This window comes from Scyliorhinus torazame, chromosome 14, assembly GCF_047496885.1.
Source record: "Scyliorhinus torazame isolate Kashiwa2021f chromosome 14, sScyTor2.1, whole genome shotgun sequence".
NCBI lineage: Eukaryota > Metazoa > Chordata > Chondrichthyes > Carcharhiniformes > Scyliorhinidae > Scyliorhinus > Scyliorhinus torazame.
In genome coordinates, this window is record NC_092720.1 from 99,419,621 (window position 1) to 99,442,804 (window position 23,184).

Sequence of the window (23,184 nt, forward strand, 5' to 3'; positions counted from 1 at the left end):
TCCCCAAGGCAGAAATGGCTGTCATGAGGGGACATAATTTTAAAGTGATTGAAGAAAGGTATAGGGGAGGTGTCAGGGGTAGGTTCTTTACACAGAGAGTGGTGGGTGCTTGGAATGTGGAGGTGGTGGAGTCAGGGTCATTAGGGACAATTAAGCGAGTCTTGGACAGGCACATGGACAGCAGTAAATTGAAGGGGTGCAGGTTAGGTTGATCTTAGATTAGGATAAATGGTCGGCACAATATCGTGAGCCGAAGGGCCAGTACTGTGCTGTACTGTTCTATGTTTTATGTTCTATTCGAGAAAATTATAATGCCTGTAACTAAAACGGAGCTGGGGCCTTTCAGCCAGCGGAGGATAGGAAACAAAAAAGTTAAGGAAATGTGTCGACAGCTTACTCTGCTTGGAATCTGGTAGCGATCAGATTGAAATGGGTCTGACTGCCACATTTCACCCCTACTATGGCCTCTGCATGTGGCTCAATGACATTGTGGTCCTCATGAGCTCCATCCCCTTCACTCCTCATCGTATTCTCCTCCGTCCCCCTTCAGCCAAAGACATCCCGCTTTACAGCACAAGGCTGTGCAGGCTGCAGCAGATAACAAAATGCTGACATGATTTCATGAGCAACAATGGCAAGTTTTCATTTTTTTTATTGTTGGGAAATGAAATGAATCCCCAGATTAGATTGTAATCTTAAATCTCTGCCATGTTACCTTGATGATGTACATTTTACAATTTGGGGAGAGTGGTAACCCATTTTTGTGCAAAATAAAATCTGCCACCAATAAGTTATTAAGATTTGTACTGCTGGACAGCATGTCTTGCATTCCTATTATATGTTAAAACTGACAAGCTGGTGCAAGATTCCAAAGGTATGTACGAGTATGTATGAGTAGCTGACACTGTCAGTAGATTCAAGTCCCACTCCAGAGACTTGAGCACAAAATCTAGACTGACACCCCAGTTTAGTATTGAAGGAATGTCGTAATATTGGATGAGGCATCTGTCCCACTCAGGTGCAAGTAAAGGATCCCATGGCATGATGCTGTAGAAGAGCAGGACAATTCTCCCGAGTTTATCCATCCAGCAGTATCACTAAAACAGATTAACTGACCATAATCTCATTGCTGTTTGTGTGATCTTGCTGTGTGCATGCTGACGGCTGCATTTCCTTCATTACAACGACGGCTATATTAAAAATAAAATTTCACTAGCTGTAAAGTGCTTTGGGGCATCCTGGGGTCACAAAATAAATACTAAATGCAAAGTATTTCTTTCTTTCCCTGCCCTTTTAACATTCCCCTGTGGCTAATCTTTGTCTCCATCACTGTGCTCAGCTGGCTTCTCCTGAAGCTGTTTAAATCTTAATAAGATGATCAGATAATAAAACATGGCACTATGAGTGAAAACAAAATCACTACTTTTTTCTTAACCCACTATTTTGTGTCCTCCTCTCTGAAGAGACAATAATTGGAGTACAGTACAATACCACAGACACCAGCAGTTTTCCAGTAGTTTATCAAGTGACCATCGCTCAAGGCTGAAGCATCAGGAATATCATCAGCAAGGTCCGACCTTCTGGCCTGCAGCTTAATAATACTTTAACACTGTAATCACCGGTGATAATTCACAGTGTATCAGATGGTGACAGAGTCATGATATTAGGAATAGTAATAAGTGTGGTGATCCACTGTAATAGGAGATGTAAGGTAGGACCTGCATTACATGTTCGCCGGTAGCTCCTGCCGGCTGGCTCCGCCCAGGGAGAACTGTATAAATATGCATGACCTCCAGTGCCCTGCCATTTCGCCAGCTGCAGCAGGAGGCCTCGCATCTGACTGTAATAAAGCCACAGTTGTACACAACTTTAGTCTTTGTGCAATTGATCGTACATCAATAAGGTTGAGAGAATCATGATAAAATCTCATTTATTTCAAGTGCATTTGCTGATTTCATGAAGACACTCTCACCTGTTTCTATGTATCACATGATAAATTCAAGCCAAGGATGAATATCTTCAATGTGCTTACAGATTCTCCCATGAAAACATAGGCCAGAGGTTTATGCTTTAAGAGTGGGGCGTGCAGCCAACACAGACCGTGAAATTGCGTGTGGAAATGGCGGGCGTGCGTCCTGAGGTCATCATGTCCTCATGCCACATTAAGGTCGGTGGATGCATGCAGGAGTCAGAAGCACATTAGTTAACAATTAAACAGACTATTAAGCTCATTAAAAAGGCAATTTTATGACATTTTATGTGGGCCAGACCTTACTGTGCATCTTGTTGGACAACCAGAACCTGCTAACTGATGGACAACTCAAGAGGCTCATCATCTGCCTCAAATTCAGTTTGGATCTGCTCTCTAGCAGTCCTCCAATGGCTGGCACACTGGGCACTCTCTGCCTTTGCAAGCTCCTCATGCAAGTGTGATGTTCCCTCACCATTGTGCACTACCAACTGAACCAATGCGCTATTGTCCACTGACATGCCTGTATCTGCACTGGTGTTTGGTTTGGAGAGAGGATGTAACACGGCTGCACCTTTCCACGGCTCCTTCTCATGTGTCATTGGGAGAGTTCTAGGGGTCTCTCAGGCATCGTGAGATGGCATATCTGAGGGAGGAGGGAACATGTCAGTTGATTGTATTATAACAAAGTGACTGTGCGTGCACGACAACTCCTTCATAAGAGGCATTGGGAATGGATGAGCAATGGAGACTCTTGATTCAATCTTCTCATTCGAGATGTCATGCCCCTACCTTTCTTATACACTTCCACAGTCTCTCATCTGTCCACTGGACTCTTACCTTCATCCAAGGTTCCCTACCTCTCTGTGACCTGTGGCCCTTTCTCCACACGCGCATTGCATGTCCATCTCGAATTTGGAAAGTATCAGCAGGTTGGGCATCCTACCAACCATTCGTGCTTGCTTCTCCTAGGCTTCTCTTCTCCTGTATGGACAAAAGTATATTAATTAGTGCACCATCTACACACCGCATGATACTAGCCTCGTGCCCCCAACCCCCTCGGGCCCCCAACCCCAAGGGGAGCCAGTTGAGGTGCCCGTCTGATTAGCACACTTCACCCTTCTCTACATCCAAGGCACATTGGCACATCACCCAGCCTTTGTAGCACAGTGATTTATGCCATTTGGCACTCTGCATCTCATACCCCTGAGCACCACAAAAATCTCCAAGACATCTATGCACAGTTCCATGTCAAGCTGATATTACCTTTGCAGAGTGCAGAAGATCATTGACCTTTTTCCAGCACTGGGTCCAGTTGTGCCACGCAACATCCTGCTCTCTCACTTGGGCAGTCACCACCAATCATGCACATATGACATGCATAAAATTCATGCCGTGAAACATCAATTGTTTGCAGAATAATAGGAGGCCATTCAGCCCAGCATGTCTGTGCTGGATGAGAAAGAACTATTCAACCCAATCCCACTTTCCAGCTCTTGGTCTGCAGTCCTGCAGTCACAGCACTTCCAGTGCATGTCCATATTTTTTTTTAAAGTGATAAGGGTTTCTGCCTCTACCACCTTCCTAGGCAGTGACTTCCAGACACCCACCGTCTTCTGAATGAAATCAGTTCTCTTCAATTCCCCTCTCATTCTTCTGGTAGCTAAATCTAGTGAAGCTCCTGGGAGCGGGAAAGGAGGCAGGTGGTTAGGATGGGGAAGGGAAGGCACTTAATTGTACAGGAAGAAAATATCAGCTTCCTGGAAAGCAGGCTGGAAGGTGAGACGTTGGTGGCAAATTAAAGAAAGACCCTGGTAAGTGTCAGGAACCTACTTTTAAGCATTAGCATGTCAATCATACTCATTAAACCATGTTTGCCAAATTAAATCGCACATAAATTGGCAACAAGCAAGTAATATGTTCCTTCAGATTCACAACTGGTGGATTTTGAGGAGCTGCTATTCTTGTATTGGGAGCTTTGTTCAACCAAGTAGAGATGAGGATGAGCTTTTTCACTGAGCTCGGCAGCTGTCAAAGGTGGTCGGAGCGTGGCTGTCAGAAGCAGAGTGGCGGCTGTCCAAGAAGAGCGGGACATAGCTGTCTATGGAAGGCAGGGTGGGTTGCGGAGGTGCTAAGAAGGTTAGGGGGGACAGGTGGAGTGAACTGAATGACAAAGGGAAGGTCAGTCTCCACTGGCTGGAATTTAAGCTTGATAGAGGGGAGATCAAGGAATATTACGGGCAGGTCAATGTGAGGCTGGAAAATTCGAGGGTAACCATGGGCAGGATAATAGAGGGAGGGGTGAGGATGATGGTTGGTAGGTCCAGGGTGGTTGGGGGGGCAGCCAGATAGAGGCAGTTCTAGATTGACAGTTGATCAAAGGTGATGGTGGCTGGTTCATGGATCACAGAAGGCGAGGCTGGGGTGAAGGAGCGAAGTTCAAAGGTGACTGAGGGAGGGTGCTAAGTGCTGGCTTGTAGCTCCAGGGATCCAATTGTGGTAGTCGAGGAGGGCATGGGGGTGCTGGCAGTTTGAGTTCAAAATCTTTCTCTCAGACAGGCAGGATGATGCTGCTGAGTTGCAGTGAGTGGATGCCTGTTTGGATACCATTTAAATATCGTGCCCAGATCTTCGGCTACTGTATGGTGATTGCGAGATCAGGAACTTGCTAATCACAAGACCCCTCTACTGTGCATAGCTAATTGGCTGGCCAGCTTGTAATTGTGTGTGACTACGCATCCCGCCTTTGTATGGAAGTCCTACTTACTTTCGATCTCCCCACTTGGACACACACTGCTGCAACAAGATTCCGCCCACTGTTTCCAAGTTATTAATCATTCTGCTAAGGCAAAATGATCATTCCTATTCACACCCCGCATAATTTATACATTTTAATTTCATACATCAATTAAACATCTCCTCAGCCTCTTCTGTTCCAAGAAAAGAACCTCAACTGATCCAATATTTCCACTTACCTAAAGTTGTCTCTTTGCTACCTGAAACGTATTAATAATGAGGAATGTGAGTAGATAGATGTGAACTGTTTTATCTAAAATTGGTTAGATTCAGATCTTTAAGTCTTATAGTTTGTGCTTTCTCACAAGATAGAACTCGCCCTCAGTGAAGTATTTCACTGATCTTTAGTTGTTTGTTAACCAATTTAGAAATAACAGCAGTCCCTCAAAGCCAACAACCAAAAACAAATCATTACCTATTGATTTTAGGACAATTAATTAGACCTTTATAGAAAGTAAGTAAAGTAACAAAAGCCACTAAACAGCAGATATTTATTAGAATCATCCACTGCTTTGGAGTTGCATGTATCTAATAGACACAGCCAATCAAAAATGGTTATCTGTCACCACAGCTATTTGAAAAAACTAATCAGACGAGGTCATCTATCAACACGGCCATTCAGAACAGCCAATCGACAATGCTCCTGAGGCTAAATGCTGAAAAAATGCATGGGTCGGTGACATATGAATATTAGAAAATCAGTGCAAAGTTGGACTGTGCAAAAGGAAACGATAGCATTTCTCACAAAGGAATCCTTTGTAAACCATCAACTGTGCGTTAATGGGAGCAATTCAAAATGACTTTCAGATAGCTGTGGTTCTATTGCTTGCCATTTTTTTAACCAACCTTATCAGAAGATAAACTTGGATTGCATTGTTGTTCATGGAGTGTGTTCGAAATTTACACAATACTTAGGAGTGAATCTGCCAATTGTAATACATTTCATTCATTTAAAAATAATATTTGTTTTGCAAACTTTGGAGTTTTTCTCTTAAATAGTTTGTGCATCGATTGGGCCAGCATTTACTGTAGCCACTGAAGAATGGAGGCAACTTCAATTTTCACTTGTCTGTTTAATTTCTGCAATTTGTTGCATTGTAAGTTGCAGTAATTTAGAGATTCAAACATTGTGGGCAGGATTCTCCGGTCTCCCAGCCGTGTGTTTCTCACCGGCACGCCGTTCAATGTCGGTCGGACTTTCTCTTCCCGCCACTTGTCAATGGCATTTCGCATTGAAGCCACCCCACACTGACGGGAAACCCATGGTACTTAGACTGAAATAGACAAGCTTTCTGTGGTGAGTTTAGTTCATATCACGCAGGTACAGTAATTTCATGCCTTTGTATGGTGAGTCGGACAGTGAGATGCCACAGTTTAGAGACAAGTGACAGATGTTGGATGGCAACTTCTGGATAGTCACATTTATCTGTGCATTCGCCATCACCTGAAGCTGCTATCCGATGTGTGTGTGAATATTGGTGCAGGTATTAGCCTATTTTTTATGTAAATTCTGGTCCAATATCTGTTTTAAACAGTTTTTAATATCAAGTGAAAATATAGTTTTCAGTTGATAAAAAATAATGTAAATAATCCATAACTTGCTTTCCCTGGCATTTTAAAACTTATTTTGTCTCTTCGCTCTCATTTTCAGGGCTCCATTGTACATGTTCAGGCTTCAAGGTAAAGATGCAGGCATATCCCAGTCTGTGTCTATTCGCTTTCATAGTTGATGCCAGTAGGACTGACAGTGGGATGACTTTCTGATTTTTGCTCTGTTTCCAAGGGGAATTAGTTGGCTTCTGAAGAGCACTGCACCTGAATGCACAATGGAAATTGGTAAGCATACATACTTTTGCAGAATGCATTTTCCACACAGTCCCCGAAGCTCCATAAGGTTAGCAGGACCTGCTGGTCTCCCTAGGTGTTTCCAAAGTCCATATTAAGCACTGGCATACAAACCATTTAGTCTTCTGAAATCCCAGGATTCTTAGGCACTCCATGCAAAAATTGTACTCTGTAAATTGTGAATTAATTTTTCCCACCAATATACACACCATGCATTAATGTACTGTTACGATCCCAGACCAGACCACAACAGAGGCTGAATACTGGACAGAAACCTCAATATTGTATGTTAACTTTGTAAAACTCTGAGGAAAGGATAACTCGCTCCAGTTACTTTCTCAGCTTGCCTCCCAGCCACAAACTAAAATGGAACCACAACACCTGACTGCTTCAATCCCTGGCTCCTCCCATTAACTACATCATCTCCCCAAACTGAACACAATGGCCGGGGACCCCCCGCCAGGTCGGAGAATCCCCAGTGGGGGGAGCCGCAAATCCCTCCCTGCCGCCACGACGCCGGCTGCCCTATTCTCCGGCGCCGTTTTTCGGGTGGCGGTGGGATCCCCGCCAAGTCGGTCGGGGGCCAACGACAGCGTCTCCCCCCTGATGGGCCGAGCGGCCATCCAGTTTTGCACAGACCCGCCGGCGTGAATTACGCACCTCTCGCAAGGTGGGACCTGGCAGGGGAGTGTGCGGGTGCGGTCCTCGGGGGGGCGCGGGTGGATCCGTTCCCGGGGTGGGTGGGGTCCATGGTGGCCTGGCCCGTGATCGGGGCCTACCGATCTGCGGGCGGGCTTGTTCCATGAGGGGACTTCTTTCCTCTGCGCAGGGCACCTGTAGGGCTCCGTCATATTGCCCGGGGGCCGGCGTGGAGAAGAGAATCCCCGTGCATGCACGAACTACACCGGCCGGCCCACACATGCGCGAGATCACGCCGGCCATTCCGTACATGCGCAAACTCACGCTGGCCCTTCGGCACCGGCTGGAGCGGCGCCAACACCTCCAGTGTCCACCTAGCCCCCTAGAAAGGTGAGAATTGACCAAGCGTCCATCGAAAAAGATTTTTCTATTTGGGATAAGTGAACATCTGTGCTTCTGAAAAGAGGTGGTAGATTGTGGGCGGGTTTCTCCGTTGCCCGACGTCGAAATCGGGGTTCAAGCGTTGACACCTGTGCGTTGACCTCCGAGGAGGGATACAACATGGCGCATAAAGCAACATGATCCGCCATTAAGCATACCATTGGCATCTTGAAGATGTGCTTCCAAACTTTGGATTACTTTAAATGGCTCTGCAGTACTCTCCACAGAGGGTGTCCCCATCAGAGTGATCTGTTGTGCTTCAAAGGAGGGATATCTTGCTAGGGGGAGACATGGAGGAGGCTGAGAGCCCCTCAGCTAATGAAGAGCAGGAAGGTCAGGAACCTGAATAAAGGGATGAGGGTCTGTTTCCATGGGAAGATACCATCAAAGAAGCACAGTGAGGAAGATGTGTCTGTGTCACAATGATAGCCACACAATTCCAGGAGGATTAAGGCGCAGACAATGGGACACACCACATACCTTCTGTCTCTTAGATACATGCCAGTTAATAGCAGTACCCTGGGAGTTCCCATGACTCCTACATCCTACTTCATTCCTGGGGTGTCCAGCTTCTTGGGGAGCCATTGACGCCGGAGTCGTTGGCACTGGTTTTCCCGCCGGCGTGGGGACATAGCCCCATTTTCAGAGAATCCCACCCAATGTCTCTAATTAACTGCTCTGCAGGAGAACCTCGCAATATAAACAAAAATCCAATAGCCCATAGTTGTACAATGCTTTAATTGCATGCATGGCTCCCAAAAAGCCTAGCTGTCTTGCAAAGCAGGATTTTTAAAACACTACTGCAGCAGTTGTACACACTAACCCAGGCTTTTAACCCTTACTGCACCAAATACATACAATACAATATATCGGAAATTCCTGCATTCATTATAGTAGCAAAACATTACTTTGGAATAAAAGGTGAGGAAAATGTCTTGGCACGTTTTATTAATCGTTGGTGAAATTCAACCTACACCTTCCAATTTATAATTCCCTTGTTTTTGAGGTAATACTACAAGAAGCAGAAATGAAATGCAACAATGTCAGATAGGTGAGTAGAAGGAAAGCCAAGTTCCAGGTTTAGATGTGTGCTTTTCAAGTGAACAACTTTTATTTTTTAGCATATTAAATACAATAAAACGCTTCAAGGTACTTCACAGAAACATTATAAAACAGAATATGACACCAAGCCACCTAAGAGATATTCAGTCACATGGGTAGGGCAAAGTTTTGTACAGGCACAAAGCAGGGCAAAGAGTCGTAGGGCGGGGTTTCCAGAACTTGGGGCCCAAGCAACAGAAGGCACGGTCACTAATGGTGAAGCAATTAAAATCAGGGATTCTTAAGAACAAAGAACAATACAGCACAGGAACAGGCCCTTCGGCCCTCCAAGCCTGCGCCGACCATGGTACCTGCCTAAACTAAAACCGTATGCACATACAGAGTCCGTATCCTTCCATTCCTACCCTTTTCATATATTTGTCTAGATGTCCCTTAAATGCTGCTATCGTACCTGCTCCCACCACCTCCCCAGGCAGGGCGTTCCATATATTTACCACCCTCTTGTGCAAAAAGACTTGCCTCGCACATCTGTTCTAAACTTTTCCCCTGTGGTAGTCTGTGTAGAGGTATTACGGAACCTGGTAATGCTGGAACACCATTGCTAGATATTGTATGTTTCCTATTGGTCAAGCTGTATGGAAGCTCCGCCCTGCAAGTCGGGGTATAAGAGCCCGTGCCGCCCCAGTAGCCTTCTTTCTGTACCTGAGCTGCTGGGGGAAACATCTAGCTTATTAAAGCCTTCAGTTGGACTACAACCTCGCTTTAGTGGTCATTGATCGTGCATCATCCCCACGCACTTTAAACCCATGTCCCCTAGTACTTGCCTCTCCTACCCTAGGAAAGAGCATCTGACTATCCATGCTACTCATAATCTTGTAGACATCTATCAGGTTGCCTCTCAACCTCTGCCGTTCCAGTGAGAACAGGCCGGGTTTAGCTAACCTCTCCTCATAGCTAATGCCCTCCATACCAGGCAACATTCTAGTAAACCACTTCTGTACCCTCTCCAAAGCATCCACATCCTTCTGGTAGCGTGGCAACCAGAATTGTGCACAATGTTCCAAATGAGACATAACTAAGGTCCTGTACAGTTGCAACATGATTTGGCAATGTTTATATTCAATGCCTCAACCGGTGAAGGCCAGCATGCCGTATGCCTTCTTGACCACCTTATCCACATGCTTGCCACTTTCAGTGATCAGTGGACATGCACGCCCAGATCTCTCTGCCTGTCAATACTCGCAAGAGTTCTACCATTTACTGTGTAATTCTTACATGCATTGGACCTTCCAAAGTACATTACCTCACACTTGACTGGATTAAATTCCATCTGCCATTTCTCTGCCCAAGACTCCAACCAGTTTATATCTTGCTCTATCCTCTGACAATCCACTTCACCATCCGCAACTCCACCAATTTTTGTGTTGTCTGCTAATCAGACCAGCTACATTTTCTTGCAAATCATTTATATACACTACGAACAACAAAGGTCCCAGAACTGGGGCGGGATTCTATGATCCTCCGATTCCTGCCGGGTCGGAGAATCGCAGGGGGCGGCGTGAATCCCACTCCGACGCCGGCTGCCAGATTCTCTGGCACCGGGGTTTTGGCGAGGGCGGGAATCACGCTGCGCCGGTCGGTGGCCGCTGGCAGCGGCACCCTCGGCGATTCTCCGGCCCGCGATGGACCAAGCGGCCGCCCGTTTTCGGCCGGTCCCGCCAGCGTAAATCAAACCAGGTCCGTACCGGCGGGACCTTGCACTGCGGGCGACCTGCAGAGTACTCGGGGAAGCGCGGGGGGATCTGGCCCTGGGGAGTGCCCCCACGGTGGCCTGGCCTGAGATTGGGGCCCACCGATCCGCGGGCGGGCCTGTGCCATGGGGCCACTCTTTCCCTCCACGCCGGCTGCTGTCAACCTCTGCGGAAAATAACCCCCCTGCGCATGCGCTGGGATGACGCCAGCTCTCGCTGGCGTTCCCGCGCATGCGCCAACTCGCGTTGGCCGGCGGAGGCCTTTCAGCGCCGGTTGGTGCGGTGCCAAGCCCTTCCGTGCCGGCTGGTGTGGTGCCAACCCCGCGGGCGCCGGCCTAGCCCCTGAAGGTGCGGAGGATTCCGCACCTTCCGGGCAGCTCGACACCGGACTGGTTCACGCCACTCCTCGGTGCCGTTACGGCCTGCCCCGCCGGGTAGGGGAGAATCTCGCCCCTGATCCCTGTGCAACACCGCTAGTCACAGCCAGCCATTCAGAAAAGCACCCTTCTACTGCTACCCTCTGACTTCTGTGCCCAAAATTAGAGGGCCATTGGTAGCTTGGAAGTTTGTGGGATTGGAGAAGATTACAGAGGTGAAGCTGTGGAAAGTTGGGCGGCATTATGGAGATGGAAACAGGTGCTCTTAGTGATAGTGCAAAGGCCAGAAGCTCACCTTGGTGTCAAATGTAATACCCAAGTTACAAACAGACTGGTTTCATCTCTCAGACCGGTTAATGTGTTGCCAGGGAAAGGGATGGAGCTGGTAGCTAGGGAACAGAATTTGGATCAGGGATTGAAAAAAATGGCTTCAGTCTTCCAAGTATTGAATTGGAGGAAATTTCTGCTCATTCAGTGCGGGATGACGGATAAGCAGTCTAAAAGTTTAGCAGTTTAACAGTGAAGAAGTTGAGAACAGTGAGTGAGGGAGTACTGGGCACCACAAGCATACAGATGAAAACCAGTGGGCCTTTAGAGATGTTTTTGTGGGGCAGCATGTAGATTAGATGTAGGAGGGGGCCAAAGATAGATCCTTGGAGGATACCAGAAGTAATGGTCTGGCAGCAGGAAGAGAAAGCATTGAACATGATTCTCTGCCTATGATCATATAGGTAAGACAAGAACCAGGTGAGATTTGCACATAGCTGGATTACGGGGAAGAGATCTGGGAAGAGGATGGTATGTTAGAGGCTGCGGACAGGTTGAAAATGACAAGGAGACAGTATACTTTGCACGGGATTCTCTCAGCCCACGCCGGGCCGGGCGCGAATCACGCGGCGCCGCCCCGACGCTGGTCCGCCGATTCTCCAGTGAGCAGAGAATCGGCACCATTGGCGCCGGCGCGGTCGGCGCGCCGTCGGTCGGGGGGGGCGCTCTACGCTACCACCACTCCCCAGCGATTCTCCACCCGGGATGGGTCGAGTGGCCGCAAAATAAATCCGAGTCCCGCCAGTGCCGTCCACGTATGGTCTTACCCGGCAGGACATTGGCATGCATCCTTTTGTGGGCGGCCTGGTGGGGGGAGAGGGGTGGGGGGGGGGGGGGGGGGGGGTCCGACCCCGGGGGGGGCCTCCGCAGTGGCCTGGCCCGCGAATGGGGCCTACCGGTCGGTGGGCCGGCCTCTTGGGCTGGGGCCTCTTTGGCTCCGCGCCGGCCCCTGTCACCCTATGCCATGTTGCGTCGGGGCCGGCGCGGAGAAGGAGGCTACCGCACATGCGTGCATTCGCACCGGTCGCAGTGGGCATGCGTAGACCTGCAGTGCACATTTGACGCTGGTATCGGCAGCTGGAGCGGCGTGGGTCGCTCCAGTGCCGTGCTGGCCTCCTGTCGGGCTTGGAATAGCTGCTCCTGGGGGCCTGTTGGTGCCATCGTAAAACGCGACGGCATTTACAACAGCGTCAACACTTAGCTTTAGGATCAGTGACTCCCGCCCCCTGTATTTTTACTTGTAGAAATGGCTTTTGTAGCCATGACTGTCGGCTTTATGTTACATATAAGAGATGAAGTTATGTCATTGTAAGTTCGCCATTTTTGTGAGTAGTCTGGGCTAATGTTAGAAAGGATGCTGAAAAAAATAGTTATGGTGATATATCTGGGGTTGTATTCTCCGGTCCCCCAGCCGCTGTTCTTGGCGGAGCGTTTTTCCTTACTCCAGTCACTTGTCGATGGAATTTCCCATTGAAGCCACCCCACACTGCCGGGAAACCCGCGAATGGGATGCGCTGGCGGCGGGAACAGGGAATCGCAATGACCGGAGAATTCCAGCTCGTTTATTAAAAAATGTTTTCATTGTGTTTTCATGTTTTCTATCCAACACTACATAAATTACAAATTACAAAACTGCACAAAAGAAAACCCAACATATATATTTACAAGCAAGTTTCTTCACTGCACCTGTGGCTGTGACCCCCCTTCAGCCAGCACACATATTTAAAATTCCCCAATATGGCCAAAACACGTACTTACGAGCATCTATTTGGAGTTTGTTTTGGGCCTTAGCCCCTACAGCTTTCTCCCTTCTGCTTGTCCCTCATGTTCTTTTTCTTGCCTTTGCCCCTCCTTCCTACCCCCTTTCCCCTGCCCTCCCCATGCCCTCCCCTCTTTTCCTTTCTATCTCTGTCTTGCGGCTCGTCTGTGTCTCACCGCCACCTCCCCTCTCCCGCCTCTACACACTACTGGTTGCCAGCTACGAACAAGCTGGTGAATGGCTCCCACGTCCTGTGAAAGCCTTCTTCCGACCCACGGATGGCAAATTTTATTTTCTCCAGATTGGGAGATTCCGCCATTGTGGTAGAATGGTTTACTGGGCAGTCCTTATTGGAGTTGCCACCACCCTTTTGGACTGTCATCAGGGTTTGTGGGTGCGGGGTTGATTTTGAAAGACTGTTCCATGGTGGTTGGACTATGAGATGGACTACAGTGGTATTTTACATGGCGATTGATGTTGCTGCATGGCTGAAGGTTTTGTGCTTACAGAAACTGTTGTGGTGTGTGGACCCTACATTTCTTTTGTGTGATATGCCTGATTGAATCAGTACTGTATAAATTCTGGGGCAACGGCTCCCTGGGCATTCGGTGGGCGCAGTTAATTACCTTTTTTCTGTACGCTGAGGTGAACGTCTTTGCCCTTTGTGTGGTTAGTGGGGATGTTAGGCCAGATGTAATGTTCGGCGGGGTGTACACCGGTCCGTCCTGTTCCCTGTTTTTGTGGCGTCTTGTTGGGCCTGGGATGGTTGTTGTTGTCTGGTCATTGAGGTTTTGTTGTCCTGGATTTTGTCCTCTTTGTTCTCCTAATTTTTTGTGTGCCTCTCCTCCATGGTCGTTTTTGTGAGTTTTGGACTTTGAGGGGGAGGGGTATTATAACCCTGCATGGGACTCATCCAGCCAGGGATGATTGTTTCCGAATGCTGATTCAGTTATGAGGTAACCAGCATTAGTCTAACAGGTCAGCTGCTGTCAGAAAGGAGTGAGGACCCTGAGATGTGTAACTGGGTCCTGTGTAAATACTGCTGTTACGCTGAATAAACGTCTTTCTTATGAACTCATCGGGCTCACCTTTGCCATTTATTTCAGTACCCAACAAGTCTGAGGCAAGCCGGGCAAGCCTGGAACATATGGGCTAGGTTGATCGGGCCTTCCTGGCACCATTTGCTTTTGTCCTCCACCTCTGTAAAGAACCCACTCATTCGAGTTCTGGTGTGCTCTGTGCTCTACCTTTAGCTGCATTATGCTCAGCCCTGCGTACGTGGAGGTGAAGTTTGCCCTCTGCAGTGCTTTGATCCGGAGTCCTCCCCCACCTCTATGAGTAGTTCCTTCTCCCATTTTTTCATTGTCGAGTCCAGGGGGAGTATATCTCCTCCAACTATCGTCCATATATGTCCGCACAGTTTCCCTTCATCCCCGGACTTTTTCTGCGGTGGCTGCCCAGTGGTAGAATTGTAGTTTCGGAAGAGCCAGGCATCCCACATCTCTTCTCATTTGTAGGACCTTCTTTTGGATCCTTGGGTTCTCCCGCCCCCCCCCCCCCCCCCCTTCACACACACACACAAATGCAATGATTAGTTTGTGGCATGTGTTGTAAAAGGCCTTGAGGATGTAGATCAGGAGGGATCTGAACAGGAATAGGAACTGGGCAACACGTTCATTTTGATCATCTATATTCTCCCTGGGAGGGAGCGTGGGAGTGGTCCCCACCTCTGCAGTCTCTTTTTGACTTCCTCCACCAGACTCGTCAGGTTCCATTTGTGGATCCATGCCAGTTGTGGACTGTTTGGATCCCCTGGTAGCGAAGTTTGGTCTGGGCTTGCTTAAACGGCAGTCCCTCCAGCTCTGTCACTCCGCCCTGCGGGTTCACAGGGAAGATCTGACTCTTGCCCAGGCTAAGTTTGTAACCTGAGAAGGCTCCAAACTCCTTTAGGAGTTTCATTGTCCCTTCCATGGTGGTCTGGGGGTTAGAGATGTAGAGGAGCAGGTCATGTGCGTAGAGCGAAACTCTATGCTCTCTGCCCCCCCCCCCCCCCCCTTCGATACCTCTCCACCCATTCGTTGCTCCAAGGATAATCGCCAATGGCTTGATTGCCAGAGCAAACAGCAGCAGGGATTGCAGCATCCGTGCCTCATGCCTCTGCAGCCGGAAGTATTTAGATCTGCCGGTGCTTGTCTATGCACTCACCATGGCAGGACTGTACAGTGGTTTCGCCCAAGAGGTGAACCCTGGACAATACCCAAACCATTCCAGTGCCTCGATTAGGTCTTCTCCAGTAATTCTATTAGGTACTTCCATTCGGCTCTATCGAAGGCCATTTCTGCATCCAAGGAGATGATCACTTCTGGTGTTCTATCGCCAGATGGGGACATTATCATGTTCAGCAGATGCCTGATGTTCAACGTTAGCTGCCTGGGACCTCTGGGACGCAACTCTCCAGCTGCTCCGTCATGGCCTTCACCAGGATCTTTGCATCTATGTTAAATAGTGAGATGGATCTGTAAGACCCACATTCTGTTGGATCTTTGTCTTTTCTGAGTATCAGCGATATTAAGGCTCGTGCTAGTTTTGGTGACAGGGAGACCCCTTACTAGCGAATATCTCTCACAGGTGTGGGGCCAACGCATGTCCTGTCCATCGAGGAGCTGCTTCGTCTTCGAGTCCCCTTCCGGTGCTCGGAGGTGTACAGCCCTCGGTTGAAAGTTGTGAAGGCTTTGTTGATTTTTTTCTGGCGAAATACCTAGCCTGCTGCTTCTGTCTTTATCCTGAGCTATCCCTTGTGGCTGCCTGCTTTCTCAGCTGGTGAGACAGCAGGCGGCTGGCTTTATCTCCATGCTCAGAAAATGTCCCCCGTGTCTGGCGGAGCTGGTGCACTGCTTTCTCGGTGGAGAACAGATCAAAGTCCATCTGTAGTTTTTTCCTCTCCGCCAGTAGTTTCACAGTCGGAGTCGAGGAGTACCACCGCTCCACCTCCAGTTGACTAGCTGTTGCCTAGCCACCCTTTTCTTCCTGTCTTTGCACATATTGTATGCAATAATTTCCCCCCTTATCATCTCATTCAGTGCCTCCCAGAACGTGGAGTGAAACGTCCCCATTTTGGGTGTTGGAGTACCCGCCTATGGTGTTTGATATCGGATCGCAGAATGTCTTATCGGCCAGGAGGGCAGTGACCAGTCTCCATGGGGGGCGTTGTGGCCAGCCCGTCTCCAACCTCACATCCACGTAGTGTGGAGCATGGTCGAAGATTACAATTGCGGACTACTCCGCTCCCACTAACCCTGGGAGCACCGCTTTCCCAACTATGAAGAAGTCGATCCTGGTATATACCCTGTGTACGGGGGAGAAGGAGAACCCGTTCTCCCCTGGGTGTGTGAACCTCCATGGGTCCACCACCCTCATTCTGTTCCATGAAGGCGCTCAATTCCTTCGCCATGATTGATCTTTTCCCTGACATGGGGTTGGAACTGGCTGTTCATGGGTCCTGTACGCAGTTAAAGCCAGCCCCCCCATGATGAGTCGGAGTGTGTGTGTGTCTATATTAGATATTCTGCCCATGGTTTACTTCATGAATTCTGCATCATCCCAGTTTTCAAGGGCCAGGTTTGTGCTTGGCCAGATCTGCCCATGTCCTGGTACACATGGATTGAGTGTTGCTCCCACTTACAGGACGATGTGTGCCTTGCCCAACTCAGGATGTTTTCCCAGTCTTGGTGCAGTTTTGCGATAATGGGCCTCAGCTGCTTCCCAGCTTTGGGCCTTGGCCAGAGAGACCTGTGGTCCCTGTCCACTTCTGGAGGCTTGGGGAAGCTTTCCCCTCCAACCAGCTTGCCCAACATCTGGGCCATGTGCTCCATGGGGTTCCTGCACTCGGTACCCTCCGGTAGGCCTACAATGCGGCACGATCAGTTCTCCTGGTCCTCAATCTTCCCCTTCAAAGTTCCTTGTGTCGCCACCCACTTAGCCATCTCCAGCGAGGTGATCCGGTTGCTCTGGTCAGTCGCAGCCTTCTCCACCTCCTTGATCGTCGCCTCCTGTACCTCCAGTCACCGCTCCACCTTTTCCAGCGCCGCTGGAAAGGGGACCAGTGCCTTCACTACTGTCGCCTTCACCGTCGTCATCATTTCTAATTTGATGGCATCTCTGTTCAATTGGAGCTCCTGTGTTAGGAGGTCCATCCATTCATTTACGGTGTGTATACCCTGGAGACCCATCCCATTTGGGTGCAGCCGATTCCTCACCGCCCTGCGTGTTTGTTGTCGCCTCAATCTTCCTCTCCAGGCTTTTGCTGACATCCTTCTGGCTCCAAAATTGTTGCCTGGCACGTCTCATTTGTTGTGGTGAGGTTGGAGGAGGATGGGATTTTTTCCCTCAGGTTTAGTGGCCTATCTTTGTGCTAAAAGTGCCTAATTCCAAGTTTCCATGAGGAGAGCCACCTTTCCTGCATCCATTGAGCACATCCCCATCCCCGAAAGTCTCAATTCCAGCCCTGATGATCCTTTTCTCTAGCATCAATTTATTCATGCTTTTAAAATTTCATTAGTGCCCAACAAAAATTTCTCCTTCGCGACGCTTGTGCTATGATACCCTCATTGGGGCACTGCTTTTACTGAAAATGGAAGATAAAATTTGTTACCCTTTATCCATCTATCACATAAGCATTTCAGAGATCAAAGATTACATAATTGCAAAATATCCACTTCAAAAGTCATCTCCGCCATGTAAGCACATAAGGGAGCAGAGATTCCCACTGAACCAATAAACACCATCACTATAATATCATGTTAGTGAGGTACAAAAGAGAAAAGAAATTCAGGATTGGACACGTAGTAACTTCCTTCAAAGGAGGTTTCATAATATTGTGTAAATTTAAAAATGTTATCTTGTCAAAATGCCTCAGTGTAGAGATTGCCTCAGTGTTGAGATTGTAATGTACACAAATGTAGGAGTCATTCTTCATGAACAACATTTCATAGTCATGAGGAATTAATCTGTATTCTTTTGATGATTTTATTTTAAAAGAAATGTTGGACAGATTCCAGAAATACTCCCTGCTCTTTTTCAAATAGTATCATAGCGTATGAATGTCCCTTTATCCAACAGAAAAAATAGAGAGATTTTAGTTTTACAGGTACAGGGATATGCCACAAAACTCCTTCAGCCCCATCTGCCATTATAGATCTATTGATCACAGTCTTGAACATGTTAATTGATCCAGGGACCACAGTCTTTTGGGGGAGTGTATTCCAGATTCCCATTACCATGCATAAAAGCATGCTTCCAGATTTTTCTCTCATTTTAATGTTATGACATTTTGTTTTAGATTCCCCCACCAGAGGAAATTATTGTTTTGTATTGACCCAATAAATCGATGAATTATTTTAAATACCTTCTGCATACTAGATTCTCGTGATTTGAGTATATGGACACATTTCTTCTACAGTTTCTGGGGCAACGTCTTTTATGTACCCCCACAACAGATTTGCAAGGGGGGGGCATAACATTCTCGGGATTGCCTCCCCAGCACCCTCCCATTCTCCTGACCTATCCACAATTTTACTGGGTATGGGCAAGTCTTAGACCAGCCTGCACTCCCTTGCCCCATTTGAAGCCCTTAATGGGATATTAATGATCACATAAGGTGTTATTTCCTGTCCAGCCTCAATTTTGAGGCTTACAGGGGGAGTTCAGGAGTAGGGGGGCAAAACCAAAAAATCAACCTCGGGTGGGAAGAGTGGTGGGGAGGGGGTGACACCTCCCTCAATGGCGTCCTTTCCACATTGGGTGCCCCTCCCACCCCACAAGATCTGCCTCCATGGATGTTCCCTCCCTCACCACCCAGACTTTTCAACCAAGACCCTCACCTCTCTTTCCCCTTCACCAAGGCCTTATCTTCCAATTCCACTGGGAGACCTCCCACACTTACCTGGCCCACTAAAAGCTGATAGTGTCAGTGATAATGGGGAAATGGAGACATGTTAAACATGTTGAACAATTACTTTGCCTCAGTATTTACAGTAGAAAAGGAGGTTAACTTGCGTAAGTCCTGAAAAATATAATAGTCGATAGAGAACAGGGACTTAATACAATTAACAGCATCACTAAATAGGAAATTAATGGAACTAAAGAGTGACAAATACCCAGGACCTGACAGTTTCCATCTGAGGGTAGTAAAGGAAGTAGGGGAGTACATTTTAGATGCCCTAAATATAATCTTCCAGAGCTCACTAGATTCATGAGTAGTCCCTCTGGATTGGAAAAATGCATGTGTCACTCCACTTTTTAAAAAGGGTGAAAGGGGGAACCTGGGGAATTACAGAGCAGTTAGAGTAACATCTGTGGTGGAGAAATTGCTGGAGTCTATAATCAGGGATGGTGTAACTGAACACATTGAAAAATGTTAGTCGATCGGGGAGAGCCAGCATTGGTTTGTGAAGGGAATATCATGCCTGACTAATCTTATTGAATTTTTTTCAGTGGTGGCTAAGGTAATCGACATGGATATGTATATGGATGCCATTTTAATGGACTTCCAGAAGGCATTTGATAAAGTCCCACACAAGAGACTGTTAACTAAGGTGGAGTTGAGGGCAAATGATTGAAATGGTTAGGAAATTGGTTGAGTGGCAGGTGACAGAGTGGGGATAATGGCAGGGGGTGATTAGTGGTGTACCACAGTGATCTGTGTTGGGGCTGCAATTATTCATACTATTCATTAATGATTTGGATGATGGCATAGAACGTCATATATCCAAATTTGCTGATGATACAAAGTTAGGTGGCATTGTAGACAGCCTAGATGAAAGTATAAGGAGATATTGACAGACTAGGTGAATGGGCAAAATTGTGGCAGATGGAATTTAATGTAAACAAGTGTGAGGTTATCCATTTTGGAAAAAAAAAGATTAGAGCAGAGTACTTTCTAAATGGAAAGAGGTTAGGTACAGTGGATGTCCAAAGAGACTTGAGGTTCAGGTGCGTAGGTCCTTAAAATGACAGGAACAAGTGCTGAACATATTCAAAAAGGCTAATGGAATACTAGTCTTTATATCTAAAGTATTGGAGTATGTTATGTTGCAGCTATACAAAACCCTGGTTTGACCCCACTTGGAGTACTGTGAGCAGTTCTGGGCAGTAAGGGTATTTTGGCCTTGGAGCGAGTGCAACAAAGGTTTCCAAAATTATACCTGGATTACAGGGGTTGAGTTATGAAGAGAGGTTACTCAAATTAGACCTGTTTTTGCTAGAGTTTAGAACGTTAGGGGGTGATTGAAGTATTCAAGATATACAGGGAAAGACAGGATAAAGATAGGATAGATAAACTATTTCCAGTGGTTGGAGATTCTAAAACTAGGGGAGCATAGTCTAAAAATTAGATCTAGACCATTTAGGAGAGATGTTAGGAAGAACTTCTTCACTAAAAGAGTGGTAGAGGTTTGAAAATCTCTGCCACAAACAGCAGTTGAAGCTAGATCAGTTGTTTATTTTAAATCTGAGATAGATAAACGTTTGTTAAGCGAAGGTATTAAGGGATATGTGCCAAAGGCAGGTGTCTGGAGTTAGGTCACAGATCAGCCATGATCTCACTGAATGGTGCAGCAGACTTGAGGGGTTGAATGGCCTACTCCTGTTCCTATGTTCTGGATTCCAGGGACTGCTTGTGGTCCCTGTGCTTGGTGGTGCTACTGTCAGCCAATCTGACTGATTGCTCAGGGCTACCTGAAATGTCTGAGGCGGTGTTTCCCCCAGCTTTCCGGTCCACTGACACCCTGACAATGTATCACCCACTTTGTCTTTTGTTTGCTTGGTGGATTGTTTGTAACACAACAGTTAAACTGTTTGAATGAAGGTCAATAATGTACTAGAAACTTCCCCCGTAGATTTGTGGGTGAAATTTGTGACTTTTGTGCCGAGTTTGTTGACTCAAACTTAGAAACAATAAGAACTATATATATTGCTGACTTTTTAACCATTGATCAACAGTAACAATGACACAGCACCTGCTTCATCCCACATTTAGCAGTCTGCCTTGAGCTGCCTAAAGGGCTATTATCAGCAGCAATAATGTGATATCAATATGTATCCACATTGATAAGTGACAGCCATGTTTCCCTCATTATACAATGACTGCACTTTAAAAGTCCTTCTTCGGATATATGGAATGTTCTCAAGGCATGAAAGGTAATATATAAATGCGTGTTTTAATTTTTTTAAATCACTCTAATATGATTAATACTCAAACACCACATTTTTGAAATCCATTTATAGGTGCTATGAAGACTGAAGGACTGACTAATGAGTGTGCAGCCCATTTTGTGTCTAGGAACACATTTATCCCATGTTCATGGTAACACACTTGTCAATGGCATAATTTTAATAATTCATATGTTGTTTAGACAAACTGGCAGGATACTTACAGTTGTAAAAGTTAAAAGAGCACGGTCATAGGCACCCACAAGGCGGTTACAGGATGTATCACAGTTTTAAATAGTCGATTTACCAATGCAGTTTCAATTCTGGAAAAGACAAAATGCAGCTTACCAAAGATGCAAATTTAACGGCGTTGCGCAGGGAGGCCAGATTAGGCAGGGCTGCTTTTGTAATTAGGTGCCTCCTGCTGATTTACTCACAAGGCAACACTATGAGGAGGTAGGACTTTAAACTACAAGCAGTTTATTAGTTTTAAACTATGCCCCTGGCACATTTACTTTATTTTTTACTGTAGTTTATTTTATTGCATGCAGTCTGCTAAGGAAATTTGTTGGATGCGATTATGTTTAACCAATGGAGAATTTGACTAGTAAAATGTCAGATGAGCTATTAAATTTTTTGGGTCACTAACAGCAGGTGTCTAGCAAGCATTAAATTTAATACCCAACCTTACCGGGTGTTCTAGTCACTAATATCCTGACTGGCGGTTCACGACCTAAAAGATGAGAAGAAAACTTAGTGAGGATGATGAATTCCAAAGGAAGAAAGTAAGTCAAGTGAACCTCCTGTTTTTTTTTTAATAGGTGAACTGAGTGGTCTGGGAAAAGGTTTCTCATCTCAGATGGCACTTTTACACTGTCAAGAAGGTCACAGGGAAGCAGGGGTCAAATGTAGAAAGGTAGGACTTGCATTTATATAGATACTTTGTGACCTCGGGGCATCAAAAAGTACTTCACAGCCAATGACTATTTTAAGTGTGGTCACTTGTTTTAATGGAACGAAACCCAGCAGCCAATTTAAGGTCTTACAAACTGCAATGAAATGAATCATCAGGTAAGCTAATTTGGTTGTGCTGGTTGAAGGATAGATATTGTGCAGGAGTACACTGAGCAAGCTCCCCTCCTCTTCCTTTGTATGGTGTCATAGGTACCCAAGAGGGCAGACAGGGTCTGAGTATATTGTCTCATCTGCTTGGAGACAGCATCTCCAACAGTACTGAACTGAAGTGCCTTTCGATTAAATGCTGTATCTCTAGGGGGGCATTTAAACCTACAACCTTCTGACTCAGACGCCGGAGTGCTATCACTGATCGGTCCAATATTCCAGCAATTGTGAGCAGAGATTTTATCAGAGATTAAATCAAAGAGTTTATGTGTGACTACAATCATTAGAAAATATCATACATGAAAAGCTTAAGAGTCTGGTGATAACAGTAAAATTCCCAAACGTTATACCCTGGTTACATCTAGAATGTGAGGAGCCGAGTGCAGACGGTCAGTGGAAACTAACCAATCTCTCACTGTGGGAAAGTAAGGAATTCACATCATTCGAGAGGAAATGGAGACAATGTGGCAAAATACCAATGAGGTGTGGCACTCTTTTACAGCACCAATCTAGAACGTCCACTTTCTCTTTTGAAGATGTATGCAATTGCTTCATGCAAGACTGGCAAGTCTTCAAATTAGACATAGAGCCTCTAACCTCAAATGCAAACAGAGGCAGGGAAATGGAATATGGTTGTCCAAATATCTCGTTATTCTATGAGTACATGAATTAAAAAAAATCTTTTTGTGACAATCTGTTGTTAAAGAATTCAAACAGCATAGCTTTGTGGGCTCTCTCTGTTTTACAAGATTATGCTTGTGCCTATATATTTGTGTCCGGTCGTCAGTTTGTCCAAATGTGCCAATGTGTCAATGAATGTATCTGTGTATTTTTATATGAGTCTACACACGTGTGTGCACATGCAAATGCTAATATATATTAGAATAT

General features: G+C 46.6%; 1 long non-coding RNA gene across 1 annotated transcript in view; it reads right to left on the reverse strand.

The window, feature by feature from the left end:
- Window positions 1–5,273: 5,273 nt before the first annotated feature.
- LOC140389324 (uncharacterized) overlaps window positions 5,274–23,184 on the reverse strand; it is a 32,373-nt gene continuing 14,462 nt past the window's right edge. The window contains exons 2-4 of the long non-coding RNA XR_011934348.1: window positions 21,866–21,907; window positions 21,399–21,497; window positions 5,274–6,580 (exon numbers count right to left, since the gene is read on the reverse strand). This is a non-coding gene — a long non-coding RNA (uncharacterized lncRNA). The remainder of the gene's footprint in view (window positions 6,581–21,398; window positions 21,498–21,865; window positions 21,908–23,184) is intronic.